Source organism: Eriocheir sinensis, unplaced genomic scaffold (assembly GCF_024679095.1).
Source record: "Eriocheir sinensis breed Jianghai 21 unplaced genomic scaffold, ASM2467909v1 Scaffold550, whole genome shotgun sequence".
NCBI lineage: Eukaryota > Metazoa > Arthropoda > Malacostraca > Decapoda > Varunidae > Eriocheir > Eriocheir sinensis.
In genome coordinates, this window is record NW_026111888.1 from 296335 (window position 1) to 305114 (window position 8780).

The following is an 8780-nucleotide window of genomic DNA, read 5'->3' on the forward strand; positions in this document are numbered from 1 at the left end:
TTTTCAATGTCCTCCTAACTTTTTCTAGTTTCTTCTTCCTTCCATTTTACTATTCTTTCTTTCCATTCTTTCTCTTATACGTACCTTTTTTTCTATCTCCTTTTTCATCGTATTTACATTTTTTTTTCTAGTCGATAACGATTTCATATTTTTTCGCTTTATCTTTCGTCTCATCTTTTTCATTATTTTCATTCTCACCAAATTCAGTAATTATTTCTCATCTACCAGTCTTTCGTCACCCATGCATTCCATTTTCCATTTTCTTTTCTTATTCCTCTATAGTTTATTTATCTCCACTTTCACGTTCTATAGATTCACCAACCTTCTCTCCTACCTATTAATCTTTGTCCTTCCTCCTCCTCCTCCTTCTCTTCTTCTTTTTTCCTCTATTTTAACCTCCATTTGGCCTGTTCGCATCCGGGCGTTTTGATGCCTATTACCACAAGATTTTTTTTTTCCTAACAGCTATTTTTCAACGCCAATTTGCAAAGAAAACTTTACACTGCCATAGGAATGACATAGCATTAAAGACGTGTCCATATAACATGATTAATTGGAATATATTTGGGCATAACGAAGCTATTTCCCGTGCTATAGCATAAAAACCCTCATTACGTAATTGATTTTTTCTGCCAGTGTAAACCGTAGAGCGAAGGACCTAAGATTTTATCATTTTTCAAGTCCTCTACTCAATATTCCCGCCCTCCTCTCCACCACACCCCTTTACACCCTTTCACACACTACCTCCTACACCTCACACCTGTCACCCCTAATCTAACCCCTCCCCGCCTCTACCCCCCAGTCCCCAGCGCGCGTGTCAGGAACCAGAAAACGAACAAACAAGAGGAATAGCCATAACAGTACAGTGTAAACATCTCAAGTACAAAAGAGGGGAAACAACGAGGATAAAGAAAAACAGATACCCAGAGAGGAATGAGAGATATACAACTGTGTAAACATCTGACAGGACAAACACTAACAAGAAGGGTGACATATATAACAGTGTAAACATCTCAAGTACAAAAGAGGGGAAACAACGAGGGTAAAGGAAAACAGATACCCAGACTCAGATACATAAAACAGATACCCAGTAGGCGTGGTCAGAAAGTGTGAACAACCATTGAAAAAGACTCTGACCCGTGACGTCAGTCGTGGCGACATGTTATGAGCCAATAATTTAACAGAAAAATCACTGAGGGAGTGTCTTAAGACTGACTCACGAATAGCAGGAGAAGTAAAACAATACAACATAATGAGCGAGCAGATGGGTGTGACAGGAAGTATTGGCCATTGGTTATGTAGAAAATTAAGGGCGTGTCAAGGATGTAAGTCCGCCTAAAGCAAAGAAAAATGTGGCCTAGAAATCAGTGGTATGAGTAGACCGAGCTTGGTTCTCGCCTCAAGCAGACCTGCTACTCACTCAGCCGAGGATGGCTGTTGTGATCTTAATCGTGAGTAGAAATTCGAGAATCTAAGGGAAACCGACTGTATTGTCCTGGAGATTATAATGTAGGAGATGTGAAGTAGGATTGTGAGTGGGACAGGATTGTGATTATTTGTTTGCGATGTAAAGCAAAGGTAAAACCACTGGGTGTGGTAAAATAATGTGTTTCCATGACTTGTAGTAGATTATACTACAGGAATGTGTTATTAGGATTTTGTGAAGAGAGTACATAATGATTGTGATGTAAGCAGAGAGAAACAAACCACTGCTTGTGGAACGACGAGTGTTATTATTATTGGCAACAACTGAGCACATATTGTAGTATTATGTTTAAGACATGTCGTTTGTCATATGTTGCATCCATTGCTGAATATGCCAGTGTTATGATCGTCTGAGCACAGAATATTGCGTAAGGCAATTACTTTCATTTAATTTTAAATAAATGTATATTTACTTTTTCCCTTGTTTATCCCCGAACTCCAGTCTCCAATAACAACTTAAGCCGGATCACGCTACCAGGGATACGAGACGGTGAGATTATTTATGGAGTAATTAATGAGTGATAAAAGAGTTGATTTAATACAAGAAAAGAAGGGTCTAAAACTGGCGGCAGCGGTATAGGGATAAATAGGGACATGTGCTTACAGTGCTTTTGTTTAATTTACTCTGACGAGAAAACGCCTCTTATTTTCATTAAGCTTTGCTCGTTTTAAGTGGCGGAAATAATAGTGACGATTTAATTATATAATTAATGGTTCTTCCGGAGGACATGGACTTTGACGATATGGTAATGGAAACTCTGGCCAACCACTGTTGTTCTGTAGTGCAATGGGTAGCTCACGCGACTCAACCGAGAATTCATGAGTTAATTACCTGGCGGAGTGGAGAGGATGGGCAGTCTCTCCACCGGCGCCGTGATCCACTCCTCCGTGAGAGGGTGTCAGGTGACAGGCAGCGGCAGCGTCCTGCCTCTCAGGTTTGTTTGTTTTAGGATTGTTACCCCAGGATGGAGGGGAGCACGGGGCTCTACGCCTCACAGGGTGGTGGTGTGCCGCGGCGGACATGCAGCCATAGAGTGACTTTATAAAGGCCTAACCCGCGTCCCCCAGGTAGGAAGTGTAGAGTATGATCTAGAAAAAATGTGAAATACTAAGAAAAGTGTGAGGTATGGATAAAAAGTCATGAATGAAAAAAAAAAAAAATGAAGCATATGGACAATAGTGTGAAGTATTAAGATAAATGTGTGAAGTAAGAGAATCAGAGGAAGAGGAGGCCAGGGTACTGCCCCCCTCAGTTATCTACTACAAATAACATTAAATAAACAAATGAAAATAAATAAATAAATAAATAAATATGCACACTTGCAGTGGAAAAAACGGAAAATGAGCGAAGAACAAAACAGGGAGTAACCTTTAATATAATAAGATGAAAGCTATAACGAAGAAGGGAGTAACCTTTAATATAATAAGATGAAGGCTATAACGAAGAAGGGAGTAACCTTTAATATAATAAGATGAAGGCTATAACGAACAAGGGAGTAACCTTTAATATAATAAGATGAAAGCTATAACGAAGAAGGGAGTAACCTTTAATATAATAAGATGAAGGCTATAACGAACAAGGGAGTAACCTTTAATATAATAAGATGAAGGCTATAACGAACAAGGGAGTAACCTTTAATATAATAAGATGAAGGCTATAACGAACAAGGGAGTAACCTTTAATATAATGAGATGAAGGCTATAACGAACAAGGGAGTAACCGCCTCACTTAAATATAAGGAAAAGAAGGCTATAGCGAACAAGGGAGTGACCTTAAAAATAATGAAAAGAAGGCTATAATCAACATAACTCAAGAGTAACTTTGTTAGGCAGATCGCACTACTCATGATAACACATATGCAAAAGTGGCAGCACTCCAAGAAACAGGAGCGTGTGTGAGTTTTTAACGGATGAATTTATTAAAGAATTAGGGCTCGCAGTAAATAACTGTGAAGCGAAACCCGTGAATATTGTCTCTGTGCAAAGATACCATATTGAAAATGACGGTAAAAGACAAGTTAATATGGAAGGAAAAAGTAGTTTCCAAGACTTATTGATAACACGCGATGTAGATTTGCCGACTCATATTATGTTGAGTACTGATTTGTCGTGTAGCACGAGATTATTTTGAAAATATTGCAACTAAATGAGGAACAAAAGAACGAAGCTTAAAACTGATAATAGAAGGGGAAACCATACAATTATGCCAGGAAAAATATGTCTTATATCTAGAGGTGAAGGATCTTAGCTAAATGTAGATGGAAATGAAGAATGTCTCACTGAAAATAAGGCCGTACGTTGCCAAGCAGCTGAACCTTTGCAACTGCATGCATCTGTTGCAGGTTACATAACGCTAGTGACGCAACTACAGGCAAGTGAAGCTTTATTTGAGCCTTGTGTTAGTACTCCTCAGGCTAGAGTCTTGTGCTCAGGGATAGTTAAGTTAACCCCTTCATCTGACAATCAAAGATCTTATGTCACTGTGCCGTATTTGAATATTGAAAGTGAGTGTAAAGCTAGATGATAATACAACGCTAGGATTTGTGAATCCTGTCACTCATGAGCTATACGCTGATCTGCCACAAGTATCTAGTGTACAGACCGCTGACACAGCTAAAACAGACTTGAAGCCCGCAGAGCTTGAAGTAAGGAAGAAAAGCCTCAATCAAATTGTTGACGCTAAATTCCCAAGTGAAGAGAGAGAATTAGGTTTTAAAGTCCTTAATAGATAAATATATAACAGTGTTTTCCACAGAACAAGAACCATTAACAGTAACGCCCTATTTTTTTAAGCACCATCAAGCAAAACACTGATGAAGTAGTGTACAGGCGTCCATATAACATTCCTATCAGTTATCATGACAGAGTAAATGAACAACTTATATCGCTCTAGCTACAGGGTGTGATTCGCCCTTCGCGATCACCCTGTAATGCCCCACTTATCACAGTGCCCAAAAAAGATGGAGTACTACGACTTTGTCTGGACTTCCGGGCACAAAATAAAACACTACGGGACGACCGGTACCCACTCCCTAATATAACTACCATACTCAATCAACTGGGAGATAGTAAGTTTTTTTTTCATGCCTAGACTTGAAACAGGGTTACCATCAAATCCCCCAAGATGAAATCAGCAGAGAGAAGATGGCATTTTCTTCTCCAGCAGGACATTGGGAATTTACTTCCCTCCCCTTTGGCCTTAAAACAGCCCCGTCCTGCTGCAAGAAAATAATAAACACTGTCCTTACAGGACTATTAAGCAACAAGGTTCAGGTGTACCTTGATGACATAATTATCCTGGGCGATATATTTTCTAATCACGCAGATAACTTAGAACAAATTCTGGATCGCTTAAAGGAAGCCAAACTGACTCTTAAGATGGAGAAGTGTAACTTTTTTAAGGACAAAGTAGATTACCTGGGCCATGCCATCCGCTCAGAGGGAATAAGACCTCAGTCTAGCAAGCTGGAGGCCATACAAAACGTCCCGGCCCCCCAAACTGTTCATGATTTACAGTCATTTCTTGGATTGACTAATTATTATCGCAAATTTATTGCAAATTATTCACAAATTGTTGCTCCTTTTCTAAAGATTTACAAAGGGAAGAAAGGTACACACACACACAAAAAAAAATTAAAACTCCACTCATATGGACGGATGAAACAAAAATTGCGTTCTCAACCCTTAAGGATAGAATGCTTGGTACAGTCACTCTACGCATCCTACTACAATACTGGTGGAGTATTGCAATAACAGGATAATGATGATAAACTAAGACCTGTATCTTTTTTTGTGAGAAATTGAATACGGCAGAACAGCGGTACAGTATAGTTGAACGAGAGGCTTTAACTGTAATTTATGGGTTACACGTAAACCGCCCATTAATACTGGGTTACCCTGTTGAGATCCACACGGATCACAGACCTTTAGTATGGTTGTTACAGGTAGCTAGTCCCAACGGCAGGATAGCTAGATGGCAGACCCTCATGAGTGAGTATGGTTTCACAATCAATCATTTGCCTGGCAAGGAAAATATAGTAGCAGATTTTTTTTATCAAGGATGAAGGCTCAACAGGACACTGAGATTGAATTATAAGGACACGCGCGATAATGTTTGTGGATGGGGAACAACAAAAACCGTGGAACACGTGGATAGTGAGGGGCAAGGTATTGCACTAGTGCAGAAAAAGAAACAGGCGCCGAAAAATGAGAAAATAAAATATATGATATGTATGAAATATAGTGAGTGTATTGGCCACACACTTGACTTGAGTATTCAGGAGATTAGTGAGCTGCATGTTGAGCAGCCAGCATATAAGTTTGCTAAAAGAAGGAAGCCCCATGAATGAAAATTGAGCAAAGACTCAGAGAAAAAAGGCATAATGTGAGATGCCGCCCCTGTTAGAGGTACAGGTGGAAAATATGTTATATTGTGTTGAAGATGGGCATAATGTGAGATGCCGCCCCTGTTAGAGGTACAGGTGGAAAATGTGTTATATTGTGTTGAAGATGGGCATAATGTGAGATGCCGCCCCTGTCAGAGTTACAGGTGGAAATAAATGATGTGTTTTAGTGAGTCCGTACGGAGAAGCCACTAAGGTGGTGATTCTACCCCCCAAGTATTTCCAAGGCGATAACTCTGGCTCATTCGTCGCCACTGCAGGGCACGGAGGAACCAAAGTTACGTTATGTCGGTGTAGAAAGTTCGCTTTCTGGCCTGGAATGAAACGGGATGTAGAAAATTATGTAAGGAAGTGCGTCATGGTAGTCGTTTTAAAAGTGAGTTGGGAACTTGCACCTTCCTTTTGGAAGAATACACATGGACCTTGTGGGTCCCATGGGTGTATCGGACAATGGGGTTCGATACGTAATGCCCATAGTTGATGTTTTTAAAAGGTATTTGATTATAGTAACCTTACGGAGTAAGGAAGCCCGCGAAATGGCAAGGGCGTTGTACGTGGATGTTGTTTGTGTACACGGTGTTCCTCAGACAGTTGTTACAGGTCAAGGTTCAGAGTTCGTTAATTCCGTGATGCAGGAGATAAATTAGAAGCTACCTGTGCGACACGCGAATAACGGCTTACCATACAAATGGGAATGGAATAATAAAGCGCGCAAATTATACTGTTGTTAACATTTTGAGGAGAATGTTCTAGGAAATGTGTCCGTTTGGGATATAATGCTACTTATAGACATCTTGGCCTATAATCCTGCGTATTATCGCACCATAAAGGAGTCCCCATTTTATCGAGAGAGACAGAGAGAATTTTTAGAGATCCTCCTGTACCCTACACTATGTTAGAAAAAAATTCAGCAGCCCTGGTATGATATTTACTCCTATAAAGAGGAAATGGCTGCAATTGCAAGGAAAGTTTATGATATTTACTCCTATAAAGAGGACATGGCTGCAATTGCAAGGAAAGTTTATGATATTTACTCCTATAAAGAGGAAATGGCTGCAATTGCAAGGAAAGTTTATGATATTGACTCCTATGAAAAGGAAATGGCTGCAATTGCAAATAAAGTTTATGATAGATGCCAGGTTTACATTGAAAAAGGTAGAGAAGAAATAGAAAAGAAATACAAAGCTTCAAAATCAAAACTATCAACGTTGGAGACAGTGTTCCTCAAACGAGACCACAGAAAAAAAGTAAATAAAAAGTTGTAACTTATTTTTGATGGACCCTACAGGGTAACAGAGAAGATCAGTGATATAATGGTAAAAATTATAAACCTCAGGACTAGTAAGGTTTCAACGGTCCCCACAGATAGAGTAAAAGTCCTTCATGAAGATTGCATCGACGTGCAGCAATGTCCAACGATTAGGCGAGCATACCCTTTAAATCCAGAGACAGACACTGATCTATTCTTTGCATTGCTCAACCCTGAAATCGCTGAGAAAAATTCTACCGAAAATAATAACTCGTAGCGGATAGGTGACTGCTACTCATGACACATTAAATAATGTTCGTTCTACAACAGCAATAAACAGCTGATGCACAGGCCCTACCTTCTCAGGTTACTCCCAAACTTTCAGAGCCACCTCGGCATAGATAAAGCCTTCGCTCTTCGACGGTACAAGAGTTGCCTAATGTAATGTCAAAACTAATACGATATAGAACAGGAATAATGCATAAGGATGAAAATGCAATAATTGAGTGAAAATATGACGAAATAAACCACAGATTGATTTGACTCTTTCAGTGTACGACTCATTGACACAACAGGAGTCCCCAACACGTGCTGGCCAAAGTTTCACACCAACATACTATCTATATTATAGTCCTCACAGACAGAGACTATAGTACCGTTTAGCCTCACAGAAGATATTTTAGCTGCATTATATAAAGCACGGATTTTAACTGCTTCGTTACTTGAAATATTATTCAAATGTCACCTGAGTATCCAGCTGTAAAAGCAATAAAATACACTCTCTTTAATTTTGAAAACGAATTCAGTTTATTGTTGCATCATCTAAGAAAAGTTTTAGGCTATGTGATGACTACTATTCAAAACAAGCTCATGCTTCTATGAATTATAGAAAAAAAAAAAACGGAAATATTTTTTGAGGATCCTTGTCTAATAACCTATTTGGTACCGCGACCCAGGCTCAAGTTGATGCTATTCATGAAAAAATAGAGGACTAGAGTCATTAACTGAGAAGGATTTTATATAGTTAAATGTTTATTATGGAAAACTCAACATCATTAAGTAACATGCATGCCATGCAATCTGCCTTTAACAGGCTATATTCAGCTGTAGATGTATTGAACCAAGTTGTGCGCCATTTTAGTATAAACTCTGGCATTAGGAAGAGAAAAAAGCTCCTACAAAAATTGTTATATTTTGACTTAGCATTGAGACACATAAGACCAGGTATACAAGATTTATATTTGAGTCTGCAGGCTCCCCTGCAAACATACATAACTCCAACCATTATGTGAAACAAACAGTTGTTCAGTACATTAAAGGAAGCCTAGGCTCGGCCTCCAGGTCTTTTGTGCCTTGCAGTTCTTGATTTTTTAGCTCTATATAGGGATGTAATAACTGTCCTCCAGGACAACGGCTTTGCACGATTCTCGTAATTTCTATTTCACCAAACCTTTGCGAGGAGATCCGATTGACACCTTTGATGTCTTTCGAATCGACTCCCTTCCATTTTCTGTGCAGAATAGCACTTACTTTCTTATGTATAGTGTTGATTCAAGATGTATTGCCTTCAGTGAGAATAGGAGAATATATTTTATGCTTTCTAGTATAAAACACTGTAACAAGAATAACCATATGTTAGTTTG

At 39.2% G+C, this 8780-nt stretch overlaps 1 long non-coding RNA gene across 1 annotated transcript; it reads right to left on the reverse strand.

Moving 5' to 3' along the window:
- Window positions 1–2389: 2389 nt before the first annotated feature.
- On the reverse strand, window positions 2390–5093 carry LOC126993061 (uncharacterized). The gene is made up of 3 exons (XR_007747308.1): window positions 3031–5093; window positions 2899–2986; window positions 2390–2854 (listed from the first exon to the last, which is right to left on the reverse strand). It is a non-coding gene; the product is annotated as an uncharacterized LOC126993061 (long non-coding RNA).
- Between the last annotated feature and the right edge of the window lie 3687 nt (window positions 5094–8780).